This window comes from Cinclus cinclus, chromosome 3 (genome assembly GCF_963662255.1).
Source record: "Cinclus cinclus chromosome 3, bCinCin1.1, whole genome shotgun sequence".
NCBI classification, from domain to species: domain Eukaryota; kingdom Metazoa; phylum Chordata; class Aves; order Passeriformes; family Cinclidae; genus Cinclus; species Cinclus cinclus.
This window is the reverse complement of record NC_085048.1, coordinates 113,318,185-113,341,656: the sequence shown is the minus strand read 5'-3', so window position 1 is coordinate 113,341,656 and position 23,472 is coordinate 113,318,185.

Sequence of the window (23,472 nt, the reverse complement as noted above, 5' to 3'; positions counted from 1 at the left end):
CATGTTTTTGCAAGTAATGGATTTGGGCATTATCCCATCCCCCAGTTCTTTCTGACAAGCCTAACAGTGATATCTGATCTGAGTTCACAGAAAAAAAAATACAAAGAAAAGCAGAGGGAACAAAGGAAAAAGAGGTGTTAAGTCTTTATTATCCATATGCATCAGGTATTTTATTACCAACATATCTCTAGGTAAAGTTTTACCTCTCAGATTTTGGGAACATACAAATTTCGTTAGATACCAGATCTTTAATGCACATGGTGAAATAGTACCAGAATTGTGAAAATTATCCCCTTGGCCTGCTGTCACATATTCTCCATCCCACAGACATTCTCATTGGAGCCTGTGACTATTTTTCCCTTTTTCCTGATTGGCTGCAATTGTTTAAAATATATTTTCAAGGCAGAGAGAGCTTGCATCAGCTGTCAAACAATGCACCATATCACTCTGATTTACATAACAAGTCAGATAAAATCTAAGCATCAAAGAATGCACACTTGTTGACATGACAGAGGGTTGAAATCCTGTGAGAAAAATGCCTCTTACAAGAAAGATGAGGATAACAGGTTGAACTTGCCCATCCATGGACACATGTTCACAGTCCATGGTAGTACTGATCAACCTGCAACAAGGTTCCATCTTACAAAGGCAAAATTCCTTCTAACATTTCCTTGTAACTGAAAGAAGGCATCCAGACACTAGTGGGTTTTGTAAAAGTTATATCATAATTTATAATTGGTTGCTAATTAATGTCAGATCACAGAGGAATTCCTATGGAATTACAGAGTGGAGCCTCTTTAATTACCAGTTTATAATTATAAATCTCATTGGAATGAAAACACAAGAACTGTAATAAATTCTGATGATCTTGGAAGATCATCTTTGACTAATAAAATCTTCATGTATGTCTCTTAAGGAATTATGGAACAGTAGTCTTGACTTGGGGCAAAAAATATTTTCCATGACACAGGGGTGTCCTTCCTGCATTATGCAAAGAATAAGGAGACAAAAATCTTAGACATTATTTCACAGCTAAACCAATTACATCTTTTGGAATTAAAAATACATCTCAGGCCTCTTAGTACTACATCCTGCAGTCTGTGTACCCAACAGATCACCAAGGCAGGACCTTTCCCACCAGTGCTCTGCAGTTTTGTCCTTCTCTACTGATCTGGCTTCAAAAAGCCATGGAACCAACCCTGGCTGCCAACACAACCTCAACACAATTATACAGCAGAGACCTGCAGCTTTCTGTTCAGGTTGTCCTGATCTGTTGATGCACTTGAGCACAATCAAGGATGAGATGATTAGTACTGTGCATGTCAACTGTTAATAATCAGGTGTACCCAGAGAGGTTTGTGCTATGCTCTGCTGCACACATTTGGACCTCCCTAAACAGCTGTGGGTGGAGAATTACAGTTCCAATAGCTTCACACCAGTACCCTACAGAGCAAAAGCTGGTGTTTATGAATGTTGTTATGAATCTACTGAACCATCTTCTCCTTCTTTCAGTTTGACTTTGGGTTAGCTGAAATGAAAAGTCGGGGTGTCTGCTACAGGGAAGCAGCCAAGAAAACTTCCCGGCACAGGACTTCATCTCTGCAACAAGTACAAGAAGCAGCAAGTGGAGGAGAAGGCAGGTATCTCCCTGTCTCCCCAGTGCCACAACAACATGGGACCCCAGCACTGACCTGTGCATCCACATCCTCACAGCCATCTCAGCCACAATCACTATCATCCAGAGTGTCTTCTTGTCTTGCTTGGGACAAGGACAAAGATACTGATTTCATTTCAGTAATCAAGTTCATAATTGACCTGACTTTGCTGGTGAGAAGCAGGTTCTGAGCCTCATGAGCTTGTTTGTATGTCCCAACAAGTTCAGGCACTTTCTCTCACTCTCCGGACTGCTTGTTATTGCTTTCAGCCATCCTCCTAAGATGTTCTTTTTCTCCACATGGAAATGAGCAGTTCATATGTTGAGGCCCTCCTTCCCTACTTTTACAAGAATTGTTTTTCTCTGTTCCTTGCACTTTTCCCCAGTCCTCTCATAGTTCTGTTTCTCCGTGCCTTTGAGGTTGCAGCCCTGTGCTTCTCCCTGTGTCCCACGTACAGCTGTGGGAATCTGTAAACCTGCCAATGAGTACTTTGTAAAAACTTGTTGTAGATCTGACGGGTTTCACTTTGCAAGCCAAGAAATGAAAACTTATGACATAATTGATAGTAACAAATTGAGAGAGGAACTATGGCTCCTACCTAAAATAAAAGACAATCACAGTGAATTAAAAGTCATGATATGAAGAATTACACGGAGAAACACTGGGAAATAAGAGCAAACAATGCAGGCTACAGTGGAGTTAAACCAGAGATGAATTTGGCTAAATAAAACATAAGAAACCTATTTCCTGCACTAATTACTCCACTTCTAGAGAAGTGCAATGCTGGCATCAGTCTTCATACTAAATTGCACCACAAAACCCCAACATTTAACAGTGTTTTAGCCTACACATTACAGAGTTTACCAATTTTTATTTTGCCTAGCTGTTGTTTGTTTCCTGACAATTATTTTTTGCAGGTTTACTCAAGTGGAGAGAAGCTCCTTGAACAGCTGAACTGCTATTCAAGGGCTTTGAGAAATAAGCACACAATATTATTTGATTTGTTTTTCATTCCACTTTGCAAAATTGTCTCTTTAGTAAATCCAGACCATCAGAATCAACAGGGTGACTTCCCCACATGGACAGTGTTTCCCATGGAGCACATAGGTTGCAGTCACTAACAAAAGCAGAAGGACAGCTTGTTTCCTCTCATTCATTTTGTTGGCAGAACAAAGACAACAGCACATTAGCAACAGACATTCATATGGACACTGGAATTAATCAGACTAAAGTTTGCCTTCATTTAAATCAAAGGGTTATGTGAAGGTGGGGAGAAGAATTTGCAGTGGTATCTTTGCAGGACTGCATTCCTAATTTTGCCTCAGATAACAGAGTCCCAGTGCCTTGAACTGCTGATTATTACAATCACCAACAGACATGCATACATATTCAGGGAAAGTGTTCAAACTCTCACATTTGTATTCATTTTACTTTGACTCGACTGGAATCATAAAAGGAATGTGTAAACGAGGAGAGCCTGTTGCTGAAATGCAGTTGAATTTTTTCCCCACAGAAACTTGGGTTCATGACAGCTTTTTGTTGGGCAGGACATAAGCCTTTTGTAATTTATTGCTTTTAGATTAAATCTTGGGAAACTCAATATTGCAGTTGAATGATTAGAGCAATACCCCTTGGAGTAATAAATTTTCTTTGGTCCTATGCATCTCCCGATCATGTTTCCCTTCTAATTACATTTACATAAATGATATTCTGCAAAATTAAATTAACATTCAAACCGTTATGCTGGCAAGGAGAGACAAAAATTAGTTATAAGCTTACATCCCTAAAAAAAACGAAATGACACCTCATTCTTTCCACAAACTGAATCATATCTATCCCCCAAAGTGTCTCACACACAATTCATTATTCTAGTTGGTTAATCACTGACCTGGAGGCTCTGCTCCCCCTCTTTCAGAAGTTTAATGGTGTAAGGAACTGCTTTCCACAGAGTCTCATTAAATAGAAGCAATTGGTGACAATCTAAATTTGGTCAGCAAAGTGCTTTATTCAGACCTAGACTTGATTTCTATAGTTTTGGCCACAGCCCTTCTTCAGGGCTTCCCTCTCTTGGCTCCTGTGCATCATTTCTCTGCTACGGAGCCCAAAGGCATTGGCGGGGCTCCATGTGAACTTAGACTCAGTGCTGCACTGACACTGCCCTGACCAGGCTGAAAAAAGATGTTCTTGCCCTTCATATATCCACTTCACTATGCAGGCTGGTGAGCAGAGCCATGATTTCCTGGACTGGTCTCCAAATGATGCAGAATTTTGCAGAGCAAGTTTTTGCTTGCCAAGAGACGGGACTATTATCCAGATGAGGAAAAAAAAGTGCCAGCCTACTGCTCGCTCATGAAATCAGTCTTCAAACAGCTTTTCCAAGACCTGAAGTTGAAATGGATTGTGTTACGTAGTGTTAATTTGCCTAAGATCATTAATTTCCTGACTACTCAATCTATTTTCTCAGTGCTACGTGAGGATCAGTAGCTATTGCAGAGAAAAATTGTTTCCTAGGACCTACTTGGAAAGGCATTATTTTTGTTGTCCCATAGAGGACTTGGCCCTTCAGATGTTCACCCTCTGTAAAGACAGGGTACATCCATCTCCTCTCTTTTGTCTTTTGATTAAATTAACAAATCCTCAAAATAGTTAGGCAAAGAACACATGGCCTGTTCTATCCCTGGAGGTCAGTGAGGCATCACTTGGTTTTATTTGTTGCTCCTACACACACTGCATTGAAGAGCACAATATTTTCATTCAGGAATTTGAATCCTAATATTTATCCTGCCCATCCTTATAGTCAAGGGCATATAGCATCAAGTACCTAGTAGTATCTTTTGCATTCTTATGCAAGTATTGCATAAGAAGTATTGGAATTCTTATTCAAATGTAGTCGAACAATATTGAGACATTATTAACAAAGTGGGGAAAAAATAATTATTGTATGACACATACATATATACATACATAGTCACAACTGGAATTTAGTCTGTCAGCTCTAGTGCAAGTGTGCCTATTTGAGTATGAGTACATTTTGTAAGTTGTGCATGTTTCAATGGGGGGAAATGCAGTGTTGGGAGAAGGGGATTGAAGTAGAAATGTCAAAGCTTCTGATTAAATAAAGTCTGTGTATACACGAGCCTACTTTTCAGTTTGAAATCTGGATGATTTTAACATTTCAATTTTTTAAAGCAAGGTTTGAGTCAGTGACTGAGTTTCCTTCTTGAAACACTTCAACATTTGCATTTTAGCATATCTCACTTTACTTGGCAAAGAGATTGTTGGAGTTTTTTTTTTTTTAAAAAAGGAACGCTGGGCAGCCTGGCATTTGTTTGAAAACCTAATTTAATTTTCTCTAAACTTCACAGTTTCTGTATTTCTATAGGTCCTACAATAAATAAAGTTAATTAGTTGTAGCCATAACATTTAGAGACCATATTTTCTCAAAGTGTTTGATTGCAGTGAGTCATCTGCATGACAGTTCCCTTTCCAGGACTGCATTTCATTCCTGTTCGCCTCACCCTGGTAAACATAACGTGCCAAACACTCTAGAATTTCTGTTAAATAAGCTTGTCTCACAGCATTATGGCCCAGGCCCATTCAGAGCCATAATTGAATTCTTTGGCACACAAAGTGCTCGGAAAGACCAGACTGATTTAGATGCTTAGGACCGTATGACAAACATCTGTTTCACTGCAAGGAATTCTAGTGTATAACCACAGGTACTGAACACAAATCACGTAGGAAATCCTGGGGCAAGTTCATTAACCGTGACTCCCGGAAAGGACATGAATTTCTATTTCCGAATTTCCATTTGATGGAACAGCCTGTGCAAGACTATGATGAACTTTCTGTGAAATCTACAAAATTTCAGAGCAGTCAAGGAGATGGGGAACATAACAGCACCAGATCAGCAGGTACATTTACAACAGCAATGTTATACAACAAAATTCCATACATATTTCCTTCTTCAAGGACTTAAAACTCTGGAAGACAGAACAGTATAACTAAAATGTCGGAACTAACTTCTACTGCTAGCAGTAAACTTTAATTTACTTTATTTCATCGCTCTCTTATATTATTCCCATTATCATTGCCATGCTATTTTTAACCTGTATTTAAAAAGCAGCATAGCTTCAAGACACATGTCAGTGGAGCACAACAAATCTAAGTCTGACAGAGCACTCAGTGAATCATGGAAGAATCCTTATGACTAAGAAAAACAGTAAAGAGAATATGTGAGGTTTCAGCAAAGTTCTAAAGAATTCATGAGTACACAGGGTTGTGACTCAGATGGCTATAGTTATCAGACTCCAGGAGTGTTGGACACTTTTGTGACAAGCCAAGACCATCTGCCATCCACAAAATGAAAAAATACATCTATCTAGAAGCAGGGCACTTCCAAAGCTTTCTGAAAAAGCTCCAAGGTAGGAGTCCCAGCATTTTGAAAGGTCGTGTAAAGCCCAGGTACCTTTTTCAGCTCCTGATCCGGGAGACACCATAGCTCTCAGAACAGAGAAAGAAAAAGAAAAACAAATTTGTCAAGATGTGTCTCAATGACAAATGCAAAGAACACCTGAAGATATGGCTGATACTTTCTGGTTTTCAGGACATTCGGAAAATTGCAATCATCTTTATCTCTCAGGTGTACCACAAAGAACAGAAAATACACTATTGTATTTGGATACCATCAGGAGCAAGCTGAAGTTTACTGAATGAGCTAATTTTGCAATAAAGGCCAGGTTAATCTCTGTATTATCAGAGACTATTTAATAAACACGCTTGACCACTTCAGTACCACTCTCCCTTATCACCTTTCCACCCTTGCATTATGCTGGAACCAAAATGCCCAGAGGATGAGAGAGAGTGGCTGAATTTTGGGTTGCTCTTCTCAGAAAGTTTTTTTTTCCCCCCTTTCCTTGTATAATGCTGAGGGACTCCTGAGGGCAGATTACTGTAGTTGAGAGGAGAACACCACTGTGGCAGCAGTAAAGAGCAATTAAAGCTGCACTCACAGCACCCATGTTTCTGCACTTCTGCATTTTTGATTGCCTGATTTTTGTTGTTGTTGTTAATGGTGTTTTAAGATTAAATGTTATGTGCAGCAACAGATGGTAGTGATCTCATTCAGAGCTGGGTATCTTTTTCCACATAGCTTGGTTATGCACAAGGGGCCAAGAACTTTGGCTTCAGATAAGCAAAATCAAAAGCTGTTTTAACTGGCACATTGAGTCCATTGTCTATAAACATTCATGTTAAGATAATGAGAGCAAATCTGCCAAGGGACATCTTTATGTCATGAAATTTATTTGTCCATCACAGAAGAATGACTGAAAAAGAGGGGAAAAGAGGTAATTATGGAATGGGGGCTAAATCTGCTTAAAAGCTCCACTAATAATGAACACACACTGTCTTGGGGAATAGTCACAAATGGATATACGAAAAACATCCAGGAACAAAGAGACAAGGAATAAAGCAAGGAAATACTAGAACTCGGTGGCTTCTGCCCCATTTTGATCAGATGGGTGGCAGCAATTAAAGGGCAATGCCAAAACCACTAATGTTAGGTTGGATGGGACTTTCCTAGGTATATGAAAAACAACAGACCAGGAAACAACAACACTGTGATACTAATACTTTTCTTTCAAGCAGTCACAGATTTTTCATGTAAAAACCCATAGATCATATCAGAAGGGAACTACCAGGAAGATGTCCCATGAGCTTTTACAAGTAATGTATTTAATTATCAATATTATTATTGTTAGAAGCATGTTCTTTGGAGAACACTCCAAATACTGTTCTCTTTGGTACAGTGAACAATGAAGGTTGAGAAGGAAATGTAGAGTTTTAACACCTGAAGATACAACTTTTTCATCAAACTGCTTTTGAAAAACTAAAAACTGGCATCAATTAATGAAACAGAAAGGTGAAAAGTATTTGACTTTTCTCAGGGGAAATCCTTGGGAATCTCACGCACCTTTTCAAACTACACTCAGACTGTAAGAAAAATATATTTCTCAGACAATATAAGAAGTAAGAATCTAGATATTATTAAAAAGTATCATTGAAATTACCAAGGGTAAACAGCATTGGACCCTCTAAATATTAACAGTGTTATTCTCAGAATCAAAAACTGGTTCTTTGGCTAGAGTAAAAACATTTGATTGTGTTTTGCTGTGAAAACATCATGATTTTCTGTACTGTTCATGATTCATGTTGGTCTTTCAAAAAGTTGTTTTCCTTTGTGCAATGTAAATAAAGCTCCTTCCCAGTGTTGCTGAAATCCTGGTTTTCATTATGCATGGCAAAGGAGAGGTTGATGATGCTTTATGATCTTTAGCAAGCACCACAGACATTTCTGGAACATGAAATCAAAAGTAAGAGCAAGTAGCATTAAAATGTTCTTTGAGCTACTTTCTCTAATCAAAACATGAAAGTTCTTTTTCACTTAATGTATGTGAACTTCATTCAAAGCAAAATAAAAATAATTCTGAAACTGAGACTTTTTCTGGAGTGGATTCAGTGCTGGAATAGAGTCAAAGTAAAACCTTCTTTTCATGACAACTGAATTTGAGTATTGTATTTCTTATTTGATGTGACATCTCATCACAAGATCCTCCAGGCACTGTGCATGGATCACCTTTAAAATATAAACATCCTAATATTGTACTTCTTCTGTTTCTCTGCGGTAGCAATAATTCACTTTCACATCAGCCACTTGGAAGGAAAACCAGAAGAGTCCAGAACGTTTTATACCATGTACATTTCTTAAATAAAGTCAACCATGGAGAGTCATCCCCTCCCACCAGTAACTATATCATGTTGCAGTAGCAATGACACTGCTGCTGCTTTTTGCAGAGAGGGATTTTTGAACAAAGTCCAGGAAAAGGGGCAGTTCTTCAGGCACAGGGGATGATTGCATTGACTCTTGCCAGTCACACCATCAGCTGATGATACGTTTCTGACTAATGAACTTCTTCGAACATGATTTAATGTCTGAATCAAAGCAAGAGAAGTTCTCAAGATCAGATAAAACTTGGCAAACGTTTATATCTGTGTATCAGTTTGGAAAGTACTGATTTTATCCATGTTCCATCCTGACAGATAAAACTGACTACACCTCATCCCTAAGTGACCCAATGAACCAGGTTTGAGCAATCTGAGAAATGAGCAGTGCCAGGATCTCACTGTTTACTGTATAGCAGTGGAACCCATAAAAGAGAGATGACATCAAAAAAGCATCTAATTTTCAGGAGATCAAAAAGTACAGCGCCTTCCAGAAAAGAAAAATGTTTATATCTAAATCAGAGGGAGCAACCTCAAGTTTGTTATTAGCCAAAAGAGTTGGATTAAACATGGAGGTAGTTCTGCAGCAATGCTTGTTTTTAAGAGATTAAAGTTGAGATGTCTACACAGCCTTGTTTGGTCTGGAAAGGAATTCAACTGGTATTCAACTGTCAGTCAACAAAGTTCTTCCTATTTTATACCATTACATGTCAACCATGTTCTTCTGACCATCCAGGACCTTCCCAGACCCAATTACCATGTCTCTGATCCTTTCTTCATCACCGTCTACCCTCTCCAATACACAAGAGCTATTTCAAAATCTATTCTCTTACAACATTTTGTTTCTTCTTTGCTGCATGATACCTAGGAAAACATTTTCTGAATTGTTATCCCAGTTGTCTGTGCTATCATGTCTTCAAATCTCCAGGCAGATTATTTTTTAAAATAAAGATTGCTCATTCCTTGAAATGGAAATAATTAAAAAAAAAAGGCCAGAACTCAGCACACTCTTCACAGTGGACCTCCCAGACTTTTCAGAAACTCATCATGAAAACCTAACTGCTTTGCTCTTTCACTCCCAACAGTGAGTTGCTGATTAAGGCTGAGAATACAGGACTGTAACCAATGTGAAATGAAGGCAAACATTTGACCTACAATCACTCATATTCAGAACAAATAACTGTCTCTGTACCCTTAGCACATATTTGAAGGAGTCAGAAACAGGCTATTAATGAAGAAAAACTCCATAAAAATGAACACACTCCAATCAGTCTTCTGGCACTACAACATCAAGAGGAGATGCCAGTCAAGCAGCTAATATTAAACCTGCAAATCTATACCTATTTGGGATGCTTTAATCATTTCCTATGAATTAATACCATAAAAATCTGATTTATAGCTGAAGGAGGAAGATCCTTATAACCATTAATACACAGATTCAATCAACAGACATTTGCAAATTATGGATTCACTGGAGCTCTATGTTGCTCAACAGAAAACCAATCCTGGCCCCTTCTCTGCAGAGGAAGCAGCGCTTCAAATGATGGTAGAGGTGCAGTTTCAACAACGCTGCATTCCAGGAAACCTCCTTACACAGAATTTCTTCAACAGATGGTCTTCTTAATTCGGTAAAAGATTTACAGACAATCCTCAGCAACATGGGAAACGTTTAAGGTGTCAGATGAAGCAATAAACAAATGGGAGAGCAATGGTCTCTTAGCAAACAAATTCTCTAACTTTTCAAGGATTGCTAAGACCCTGCTGGTCCTGCATGAATATCTGAGAGAAAATACAAAATTATTTGGGCGTTTTTTTTTAACATGGAAGGAAAAGTTATTTTATTTCTGTCTGCTTTCACTGTAAATTATTAATGACACTGAGCAAGGCAATTTAGGCATAAAATCCCTGATTTGTCAAGCTTCTCAGAAACAGAGGTTTGCACGTAGTCTATCTACCCCAGTCTCCACTACACCTAGAGATGATCTGGCTGTCTCCTCCTAAGCAATCCTAACTCTCAGCTTCTAACATTGTCTTATTACCACTGCGTACTGAACATGGATAAAAACAGGGACTTTTGTTCCACATTTCCTCCTCTCTGTCCCCAAAGATGATTCTCTCAAGTACCCATCACTCTCATCTATTCCTGGTTACCATTAACTCTTCTCTTTCCTTTGCCCCATTCATGAAACCTCATTCATGTGCCACTACTTCCTCTGTGTCACTGGTTCTAAAGTCCTATTTTCTCTCTCCAGATTCATACACACTGTAACCCCACAGCATATATAAAGGACCAGTTTAATCCTTTTCAAATTTTAGCATTTGCTTGAAATTCCAAAAGTAGATAATGGGTAGAAAATTAGTATCCCTTTGCTTCCTTTATCATCAAGAAAGGGAGATGTTTTATGTGGACAGGCTGACTCAGCTTTTAGCTGAGCAGAATCACTCTTTGGAGTTGCCTCTTGGTTTCTACAGAAAAGAAAAAGCTTAGGGCTACTGGCTTTTTAATGCATCACTAAAGTGCTTACAGGGGATAAGTCCAGGACAAAGTATAGTCTTTCTTTTCCAATCCATTTTTTGTGATCCTTCATCTCTCAGCCTCTGATCCTTTTTTTAAGATTCCAGTTGGTTTGCCTTGTCTGGTTTACATGGACTATCTTATTTTACCTAAAAAGGGAAGCTTAAGGCAACAGTTCATGTAGAGATTTCGTAACACAGATCTCCAGTGTGGAGACAAGGCAGGTGACATGCTCTTTATATATTATTGTAAAGTTTTCCAAACAACTTTTTAGCCTTTGTCTGTTTCAAAAGTCAAACTACATTACCAGGATAGACTGATATTTATACTTCGATGGAAAGAAAGAAAGAAAGTAAAGTAGAAATTGGAATGGTGAGTACTCATACAGTAGCTGAAAGCAAGAGGTTTTCAGATAGTTAGAAACTACTGCAGAGGACAGCTAAGCTTTTGCCTCAGGGCCTTTGAAGTGTCCCTTTCTCCTACTCCATCTTTTTCCTGCTTTTCTGATCCCTCCTCCAGCATGTGTCTGTTAAAGATCTCAGCCTAAGGAACAGAACTGGGAGGAAGCCAATCTCCAATTCCTCTTGGGAGTTGGATTTAATTTTCCATACATCCCGACTGCTTTTTTAGCAATGATGTACATCCTGGCTAACCTGACCAAAGCAGTGCTGGTTTTCCTGTAGAGCACCAGCATGATGGAGTTTCATAGGCAACCTGATACATTTGCTACTGGGCCAGGTGCAGACAGCACTTAGACAGCATCCAGTTTTGTTATAGACATAGAAATTGCCAAAATGCATTCATTTCAGTGGTACCAGGAAATGCCTATGGAAACAAGATGGAAAGGGTAAAAGTCAGGGAACATGATTCAAGGGGGAAGACAAAGTGTCAGCGTGTTTTGAGAGAGGATGAAAAAGAAGACAGTAAGAAGAACTGGTAGGTGCAGAAAAAGGACAGGCGCTACACAAAGAGCAACAGACACCATTTGAAAAGGAATGCAAGGAAATTTTGCAATTATTTTTCAGGAGTTCCTTCTCCTTACTGCAAAGGTTATGACTGATGATTCACTTTATAAAAATGAAACATTTAGGTCAGAGTGGTTTTGGAGAATTTGAAAGGAAAGAACAGCTGTCTGTGGCAGGAGGAGCTGGTTGGATGGATTAAACTACAAGTTCAGCTGCTGTTGTTATCAACACCTACAAAATCTTTTAAACAAAGTACCCTTATGACAAAGAGAAATGTAAAGGAGGAGCAAAACAGATACAAAGAAATGAAAAAAAGGAAACACACAATAAGGGGTTTGGCTGTTCTCTTTGCTTAATGTCATGAGAGTATGAATTTTCTTCATTCTCCCTGAATGAAGTCTTTAACTGTGTATCTTTGGCAGTTGACATAGCAGCAATAGCTCCATTTTGATCACTTGAACTTTTGATCCATTTTGAACATTGCATTGGCTGCACTTTCAAATCATCTCAGCACCCAGCAGCTACTGATTTTGTTGCCAAAACAGGAGACACACACTTTCCCACCTATATCATCATAATAGACATTACACTGGAAAATACCATTAAAACAAGAATGGTTTTACTTGGCAGAAATGAGATAAACTCATGCTCGTTGAGTATATTTCACTTTCAGTCTGAATTGGCCAATCTATGATAAAGTTCTAACTTACAGTCTGCAGTGTACTCGAATGAGTCAGTCATTTAAATACAGTGTTGCTGCCCAAATACCCTATAACTGAATAATATAATAATTTAGGAGTGCACAAGGACATGAGAACTTGAGGTAGGGCAGTGATTTCTAGAAAAATTACAACTGGCAGTCGGGTAAATATTCACCTCAATCTAGTTTAAAAGCAGCAGAACCTGCACTATTGAACACCATCTTCCACAGTGCTGCCCTTGACACACACATTTATGCACCTTTGTTGTGTACTCTTCAAAAGTGGACAAGCACAATTTACTGTAGGAAATCAAAAATGTAAGCTCTTGGCTAACGTCAGCAACACAAAATAAAACAAAAGAAACCAATTTGCTTGCCCGTCAAAAATACAGTACTTTATTTAATGGAGACCACATAGTTGCTGTGGGAAACACACCATACTGACTTAAGATCCAGATTTAAATATTCCTTATATTCTTGATATAAGAAAGAACATACCCTACATGTGTGGGGGAGCATAATTTCTTGGAGGCACCACTTTATCTATAATTTCCATTACGTCTTTCATGAACACACCACTCAATCACTTCTGCCTAACTACCCCTGCTGTCCCAGCCATCATACAGCATGTAATGTCAAGTCTCTCTTCCTTGGGACTGGGATCAATTAAAAAGCCCAGTATTCGAATTATGTTTGTGAATCTCAAAGTGTTGCCACACTTACTCCCCGAGAATAGCACAAGTATGTCAAACTGTTCCACAGAACCTGGTTTTCAGACTGCATTTTGCATCATGTTCTCACATCAACACAAACCAAATTTGCACCCATTGCTTTGAATGCCCAGAAGAGCTTTAGGCAGGAACACTCCAGGCCTGAATTGACCCTGATTTCACTGGTGGCATCTCAGTTAGAGGATGATTCACCCAGCCTGCATAATTAACAACAAGCTACAATCACTTAGGGAGATGATTCATCCTAAAGGTGGGCTGAAAAATTGCCTAAATACAACGATTTTTCCCTGGTAATTCTAAAAGATTGTCCTTGTTGACTGGGCTATTGATTTAGTGATGTGGGATTAACCTGGGACAAAATTACAGGTTGTGGAGGGAGAGGCATGTGGAATCAGAGTGTGAAAATCCCATCATAGGGGCAGCCCATACCCCTAAAAGTGGGATTAGGAAGAAATAAATTATGGGAGGCACAAAGTTCACAAGCTGCTTCTGAAATCTTCAGCTTCAGGGAAGAAGACAGCAAAAGTTTGTGAACATAAATAAGGACGTTACAGGAACTAGACAAAACCCATACTTTTATAGTTATTTGCACATAATTGCCCGTCACATATTTCACTGCAGAAGAGAGATTCCCTTTGATTCCAGGCAGAACTGGCATGAGCCCAGGCATTTCTATACAGGAAAGGAACCAAACCCAGAGCCACTTTAATATGGTCTGGGGAGTGAAAGGAAGTCTGGGGAGGGAAGGAGAGTGCTCCACTGAACAATGAGCTGAATTTATCCAGTTCCTTGTAACTCTGCTTTAGCCATGATAGGTAATGGAGACTGACTTTATTCTTATTAGTTCTCTCCAACAAATAAGCTTTCACTTTATGTCTCTTCACTGGCTCCCTCTGTCCTGAAACCGGCCTCCTGATTAATGAGATATGGAAAGTTTTAGAAATAGGGCCAAACTGGGGGGAGATTTTTCTTTTTGGCTCTTTTCAACATGCATAGGGCTGTGCTATGGAAAGCTGTCCCCCTAGTCAGAGCAAGAAATCCTTGCAAACATTATTGCAGAGTTTCATCAAAATGAAAGGACTGCAGAATTCTTTTGTCGTCTTGAAAATATGCATAGCTAACGCCAATTCATTCACCCTGAACAAAATAGCTACAAACATTTGTTTTAACAATATAGAGGCCTAAGAAATGTGTAATTTCACAGCAGCAACTGAACACTTATATTGCAAGCGTTGACCTAACTTCTAAGCTCCTGTAGGAAACTAAAATTGTTTAGCAAGAAGGGCTTTCTAAGCTGAGAATCAAGCTGTGAGAAAGAATAAAAAAAGAGCATTCATTTAAACATTTTCAGAAGCCCCTAAAAATGCTGTTTTCACACAGTAAATCCGCTGCACTTGAATGTCTGCTGGCTTTCTGAAAGGAATGCTCTTCACTGGGATGCAGCCTGCTGTGGTCAAGTATGATGGAAATAAAAGTGTTGCTAATGGTGATTGAAAAGGATTCCCACTGCTGCTGGCCAGTGTTGGTTTTAGATGGGCCAACTCTGTCGAACGGAGAGCAACGGGAGACAGTAAACTTTCTCTAAGACTCCCTAAACTTTGAGTCACCTCTTCTTCCCTTCCTTTTAATACCAGTCTGGCCCATTGTTTCTCTGCAGAGCTTTATATTAACTCAGTCTGGACCAGACTGTCGCTGGAAATGTAAAGATGCAGATTTTCACACAAGGGCAGCACACAAGAAAGAAATGAACCATGACAATGAGCATGAGCACAGCGGCAAGTCAACAAGCCCAAAATAATTCTACAATGTGGGTTAGATCAAGCAACAAAGTTATACTCAAGGGTAAGTATTCAGCCATCCTCTTTAACTGGGATACTTCATTTTCATGACAACTTCAGGAACATGGCTTAGTTGTGCCAGGTATTTTGGCTTTTAAAGGAAATTTGGCTTTGCATGGGCACACAGAAACTTTATTCAGATAGTATATAGCAACGCTAAAGGCAGGAAGCAATTCTGAGGCAGGGAATTTGAGAAATCAAGAATTTGGCTTCTGACTCCTGAATCCCTATTCCATGCACTAAACACAAGACATACCTCTACTCCTCAGTAGGACTGGACTTTTTTTTTTTTGTCTTTTCTGCCTCACATGCTATACAATCAGCATGGTTCCACTGCAAATTTTCAGTGGTGGATGAAATATTAACTGGGCATTGTCACTAATTACACTGAGTCTTTAGAAGTATCCTGTACCTTTGGGCTCAGACAGAACTTGGAAATCCAGGTCATCAGCCACAGTGAAAAATCAATTAATGGCATTTAGGGTGAGAATAAATAAGAAATAACTAAGCGAAACCCATCATTTTGGCAAGTGGACTTCAGCTGCTTGAGCACTAAAAGAGCAGGCATGGTCTGGGCTTTGAAACAGTGATGATGCTGAGCATGTGTCACTCCCCACTGACCCCAGCCAGAGAGCTTGCAATGGAAGAACTTCAGCCAGCTGAAAAACAACCTGACAAAACACAATAATGGGATACTTTGCCTGGGGTGATTGTTGCCTCAGCCAAGATGGTTGCCCAATAGCACAACTTCTGCTGTTTAAATAAATATATCAGCTTAGAGCCTCTGAGGTGGGAAGAGCAGGATGTAGGGTGGGGACAGTAGTAGGCCACACACTTTGTTCCAGATGCTCAGCATGCTTGGTTTCATCCAGGGTCTCTTGACCAAACTAACCTAGCACAAACCATGGACTCCACTAGTATCTGAGAGGATTTCAGCTCTGCTGTGCTATTTTTACTCACTCAGTATGCCTTGACAGGAAGCATAAGGGAGAAGATGAGTCAAAACACAAACATGCTCTTAAAGGATATTTTGATATTTTCAATTCAATGTATACAACCTCAGCAACAAGGCTGGTCATTCTTATAAGCCCCTCTCTGTATATTATGAGCATATGAAAGTCTATAAGACAATCTCACAGAGCACAATGCATGTAGTCGTTGGTCTCTCATCACAGCCTAACTTAGTCTTTTTGATCAGTCTAGCTCTTTTTGGATCAGTCTCGCTTAGTCTTCAGCAAAATGCCAAACGTTGTGGATCAGAGGCTCTAGAGAATGCTCACTTTCAGGCCTGTAAAGACACATAATTCTCCAAGCTTGCTTGCTCTTTTCCTCCCCTATGCTCTCACAGGTATCTACTGCAAGTGGTAATCATTTTGTGCAACCTTTAAACATACACTTCTCATTACATCGATGGCTGAGAAATGCAACTCTTGCACCTCATAGGTATTCATTCCCCTAATCCCAGTCTCTGGTAAGCATTACACAGCTGAGTGGGCATCCAGCCTTTAGCCATTCTGTGATGGATGTGACAGAACACAGAAGACCAGACACTGTGGTGAAACTCATTTTGCATGTAGAGGTACAAGTTCAAGGCACTGTGCAAGGGAAGCATGTAGGATCAAGTGAAGCCTTCTACTCTTGATCAAAAAGCATGGCACTACTTCAGTGGCTTCACAGACACCAACACACTTCCCAACTTGCTCATAGGAGTCCTGGCACTGAGCAAAGCACCTGACGAGTCACTAAAGCAAGGATGCACTGGGCATATATCCATTGAATAGAGAGAGCAGCCCTCAGCCTGGCTTCCAGGGAGGCTCCCAGGTCACAGAGACAACAGGCTTGTGGGCACAGGCTGAGGTGCAGCTCCAACACACCCTCCAGAATGTGTTCAAATTTCAGTTGTGAACATTGCAGAAAATGATCATGAAAGGGCAAACAATGCAGCTCTCCCAGTCAAGGCAGGGTCTGCCACATCCTGGTAGCTCTCTTGCCTGCTCACATCACTGGGCAGGAGGAGAACATCATTGTCCCTGATGACTTCTGAATCAGAATGGCTGTAAATCACTGGCCAAGAATCACAGGAAAATAAATAAGATGAAAATAAATTTAAATAAAAAAAGAATGGCTGGGAAGAGCAATTAAGAAGCTGCGGCATCAAAAGCCCTACATTATCTGTTTTGTCACATTCTCTCCTGATTTTTTAATATATTCATTACACCTAGCATACTACAGCCTCATCTTTATCCTGCAGATCTCACTGAGCTTCTAAGATCTAGCTCAAAATTACCAAGTTGGCAGCGTCTGAATTGGAGAAGTCTGCACATTTCCTATTTATTCTGTTCCTGTATCCAGACAAAGTTATTCTGCTCTCTTCTCCCTCTGATTGCCTCTTCCAGGTGCACTCATTTTAGATCCATAAAAAAAAATTCTCAAACACTGGTGTCAGCTACCTAATCTCAAATGTATGGCTGTCTTGACAAGAAAGTAAAGATGAAAAAAAAAAAAAATCCCTCTGACTTTTTTTTTGGGGGGGGCGCAATAAAATTTTAATAAAGATTTAGTTTCCTGATGAACTGAAAAAAAATATTTTAAAGTTAAGGCATAGACTAGAACTTGACTTAGTGGCTGTAACGACCTCCTTGGGCCTCACTTTTTCCCTAGTGAAAACAGGGTTGCTGAACTACTCAGAAAGAGCTGTGAGTGAAAAACATCTAGGAGAAAGACATCTTTAGTTGGGAAAGTTCTCCATGCATCACAGAAATAACCTTATCACGCTTTTAAGACACTGAAGGTGAACAGCAGTTTCCCATTGGAGGTACCAGCAAAGATGAAGTTACATAGAAGAAACAGCTATAGATGGGATGCTACTGAGTAAGAGCTATGCTATCCCTTATCTCATTTGGAGGTTGGTAAAGAGCTTTCCAGATTCCTGCTGTGAATTTGTCTCAGTGTTCTTTAAGGGCCTTAAAAATGTCATTTGTCACAGAGTATATCCTGAATGTCTGGTTACTTTCTGCAGGGAATGTTCTTTGCTGGGCTACAGCTTGCCAGGGGTCAAATATGACAGAAATTAAGTATTTCTTATAGTGATTGAAAAGGATTCCTACTGTTTGTGGCTGGTGCTGGTTATTAGTCAGGCCAAATTTGTGGGACAGAAAGCAGCAGGAGACAGTAAACTTTCCCTAAGACTTACTAAACTTTGAGTCACCTCTGCTACCAGTGCCATTCTGTCAGACCTATTTGGAGAAAACTGATATTATAATTACTAATCTCAGCAAGGGCCTAATGTGCAACCTGAGGCACTCCTCTGCCAGCCATATAATTATGGATGAGTTGGAGAGACCTGCAGGCACTGCCTCTGCCCCCCAGCCCTAAAACTCACAGGATTAGGTTACTGCTCTGCCCAGGCTGCCGAGGACAGGTAAGCGAGAGGCAAAGTTGTTGGGCTGCCATGAGAGAGAATTATTATTGTCAAAACTGACTGCCCTCTATGAAAGCTTTGAATGTCACCTCAAAAGCACTCCTTTTCAGACCCTTAAGCAATGGTGCCTAGAGGGCTGTTTGATCCACCTCCCTCTCAAGCAACAATTATTGATGGCTCTGAACTTTTTTTTTCTGCCGTATTATTTCCTCCACCTCTTCCACACCCTAGAGTTTCTGCACCCCTTGAATTAAACTCACGCATAAAATCAATTTGGACTGTATATATTTTAACTTTATCCTCTACAGTCCCTTGTATGCATTGGTAACACTTTTTTAAACCCTAGGCACTATTTACTACCAACAAGTTCTGTGCTTTGAATCTTCGTCCAGCATAAGGAGAGAAACCATTGATTTTAGGAAGAAAAACGGGTCCTTATTCAAGAAGAGTGGAACAAGGAGGGTGCACTTGAAACAAGCAATGTGAAAAGTGAACCCAGATGAAGGCTGCAATGTTGACAACCCTATATGCATGCTGACTTAGACAAGTGAGTGGTCCTTCTGCAAAAGGTGGTATAACCTTGCCCAAAATTAAGTGTGGATAGAAACACTGTGCAGGATCAGGCCTGGAGGACTGGACTCTCAACAGACTGATCACCTTTCTGGAGTGCTGAGCAGGCTACTGCCCTATTGATTTCTATAGCAATAGAGGGGGCTTAGCACCTCAGAGCATCAAATTTCCAAGCCTGGAAGAGACCTGGGCTCTGGAATGGATTAAAGTCACATGTGATGTATTTAGAAAGGCCTGAATTCAGTTTCAGTGCTCAGTAACAGCAACTACCATTTATTCTGGTTACTACAATTCATTTGGACAGTGTTTACAATATCGTCCCCTTCCTCCATTATTAGACAAACAACTTTGATAGGTAGCCTTTTATTTTTTACAGCATTTCAGAGCAGAATAAACACACAGGCTAGGTTATTTATGGAGTGAGCTTTCTGTATGAGGTGCCTTTGCCAAGGAAGTGTGAATTCAAATAGTGCACATGCTGTGTATATTCAACCAGACAACAGTGACCCTGCAGTCAGTGAGGAAGGGGAGAAAGGAAAAACACATGCAAGACACCATCTTCTATATGTCATGTCATCAGAAAACCCTCCCCATAAATGTTAGGGAGCTGTGTGTCAAATTGTGTTTTACTGACTCAGAAAAGTGATCAGAACTGGTTTGCAGGACTTTTCCTGTCAGCCAGGGAAGCAAGAGAAACACCTGAGGCTTCATTTCCCTGTTTGTGGTTATTCCCTAGGAAACACCCTGTCAGTTGTTTGGGACAGTGTGGTGGGCATTTGGGGGACATGAGCACTGCAGATGGTTACAGAAAGGCAGTCTCACTTGAAAGAGCTTTTTTCTAGAAATTTAGGATGGGGATGAAGTCTCCTAATTGAAGGAGAAGACATTCAGAGGAAAGGAGAAAGAACAAGAAAATGAGGATTTTTTTCACATGCTTTTGTCATCTGCTAATGCATAAAATCTTTTCTACAGGAAGACAATTCAAAATTAGCAAATTCTGATATCCTTCTATATACAGCACAAAAAGTATGGGGCTTATCACTTCAGGTGTTTTGTTTTTTTTTCATTTTTGATCCTTTCTCCCACCAATAATTTGGGATTATACAGCAAATGGATATCACCATAGGAGCACTGGGTCACACTCAGAAGCTTATGGAACTGTTGAACAGTTGCAGTAAGTTTAACTGCATGCATATTTGTAAGTATTATCCATGAACTTGTATGTCTTGGTTCTGACTAAAACAAACCTAAAAATGACCAGACAGCTCTTGTTGCCTCATCCACTGACTAGACTTCCAGCTGCAAACACTGAGACCCCAGCTCACCTCTAGTCCCCTATACATGTGCATAATGAATTAACTCAGCACATCAATAAAGAGGCTAAACATCTTGTCAGAAAAGAATCAAGCAAACAAACACACACGCACACACACACAAAAAAAATGAAATAAATAGCTGTGATTGCAACTCAGAAGCATTTGCCTTTGGAATGAATGAAATTCAAGTGTTTACTGCATGTTCAAGATGGGAAGTTGATCTGAGGTCAGAAAATTGAAGAAAAATCTCAAAGGCTGCACTGTGTCAAAGACTGAAACATATTATTGTCCTGCTCTGGGGACAGGTTTCTGAATATGACTAGGAAGTTTTGAAAAACTTTCTTTTGGCTTCCATAAAAAATTGTGCTCCTAAAACCAGATGAACAAAAAACTACACCCTGCATTGTTAAAGAGCAGCCAGTCCTCCCATTTATTGCAAAGCACTTTAAAAAAAAAACAAAAAACAAACATTCCCTCCATCTAGACAAGATCAAAAACTATGTTGCTTGTTGCTGTAATGTAAAGCTTAATCATAATGCTAATTTCACATGTCATGTTACAGGAATGATTGATATAAATAAATCTGGAGCTGCTTGATAAGAAATACACAAACACGTCCCCTCTCTTTTAGAAAAGTTCATACAAGCCAAAGCCAAGTCTCTCATGTTCTTTATCAGATCATTCCTCATTTTGAATATTTTCCCACGACTTAGTGCATTTTCTAATAAAAAGATAAAGTCTTTTTATAGGATAGACTTCTCCTTGCACAGTTAATACTGGAGAAATCTCAGGTCTTCTTTCAAAATATTTTATATCAAACTTGATACATCAACAAATATGAAATAGAGCAACAGAAAAAGATTAACTTGTGTCAAACATCAATGTCTCTGATTCCAAATTATTCTCATTTATAGTAGAGCAGCACTTAAGAGCCTCCCACATGACCCCTTGCACTAGACTCTCCCTATAGAGCTGTCTAGGAAGGTGCTGTCTGGACAATTTCAGACTCAGAAACTCTGATCTGCCAGCGACCTGTACACCAACAACATGTATCTCCAGATCTAAAGGAACAGAATCTTCCAATCCAGAAATGAAGAAGACTGGCAGGAACCAATGTCTGTTTATCTGGATGTCAAAGCTTTCTGGATTAGAGAATCTCAATGCTAAACAATATTTTGGTCAGCATGTAATGCCTGCAATTTTAGGTTCTTAATGGCATCTTCACCTCTAGATGATTAGGGCAAGACCAGCCTTCAAACACTGGCCATTACTCCATTGGATCTTCCCTCAGAACCAGACACTCTCAAATTCAGAAGATAGGAAAGAAAATCTTGCACCCTCTTGCACCATACAAAGGTACATTTGCTGCTGTGGCAGTCTAGACCACTATTTCAAACACACCATCTTAGCCCAGTCCCACATGTCAGACAAAATCTTCTTGCTGTGCTGCGGGCTCTGAAGAGCTGTATTTTCCTTTGGTTTATTTGTGTGTGTGTGTGTGTGTGTGTGTGTGTGCGCGCCAACAAACATGCTGCTATGTGGTCATGGAAAAATTAATGCTTTAGCAGCATTGTCCCTTCTGATTGTGCAATCAGAAGCACAGAGTAAGAAATTCATGGAGTTCAATCCTTGGAGTATTTTTGAACCAATAGCTCCTTTATTTATATTGTAGCTGCATTCCAATTTATCACGCACAAATATCCTCCATAATAAATAAGGGAAGGAAATGGAAATATTACAGTGAAATTGTAATAATTCAAAGCTAGCTCTGCACGTAATAAAGTTGCAGAGGGAATCTGTGCTTTTTTGGTTGCCACTAAGCATCAGCAACAACTGATGGTCTTAAGTTAACAAGCTAATATTTCATCCATGGATACCAGAGTGATAATGGCTAAATATGCCAGTCGAGGGAATGAGCACATGTGCAGCTATTTGCCTGACACAACTTCTCCTGTCATGGCCTATTAAAACCAGTTTACATGTGCATGTCGAATTTGATGAATATGTATGTGACCTCTTTCATAGCTATCACTCATTGGACTCTAGCCCTCATGGCAGAAGAAAACAGCACCTCTCATTAAACACAGCTTGAGTTACAGGCATGTTATGTTAATATTCCTTCAGAACTTTAGGGGGTTTTCTTCTCCTTTTAATAAATCTTTAGACAAAAATAATTTAAAAGTATAATTAAAAAAACCAGAGCACTTTCCAATTTTTCTCCTCTTTCTCTTGGTGAATGTGCTTTTCTCTAGCAAAAGAGAAGCTAAATGAGTTTGTAGGTGACATATTCAACCGACAGTAGCCAAATGCAATTTCTTTTATATAGGGTCTTGAGCAGGATTAGGTATTTAAAAACCAAAAACAAAAAACACACTAAAACCTGATGAGATTTTTTTAAGGTAAAAATGGGATTGGCTATACTAAACCTCATATTTGATGCAAATGTAAATGGCACTATGCATTGGAGTCGAAATATAGGCAGTGAATGTCCACGTTAACTTGCAGCTATCCCACTTTTTCTACACCTAGATGGAAGGAGAACTAAGGTACTAAACTACAGTGCTACAGAAAGTGCTTTCACCAAATTTCCTATAGAAATTGTAAAACCCCAAGAGGCAAAGGAAAGCATCCAAGCTTTTTGGTGTTTATGAAAATCCAAATGAACCTTTGAATCTTTTGAGGTTTCTTCATTGCTGTATAAAAAGCATAATTTATAGAGTAAAAGCAAGGATGCAGCCAGATTGTGCAGTGCATATATGGCAAATATTTACTCACACGAACATTTCCAGTCCATCTGCTCTGCAGATAGAGTAAATATTTCACAAACTGACACTTAAGTTGGTAACACCAAACCAGAAAAGGCACATCCACGCAGGCATTGGTGCTTTGTAACATCCACAACCAAAGCCATGTTCTTCTCCCAGTTACATGGGTTTGATACACCCAAATGGAAGTAGTAAGGTTTGCATCACTATACC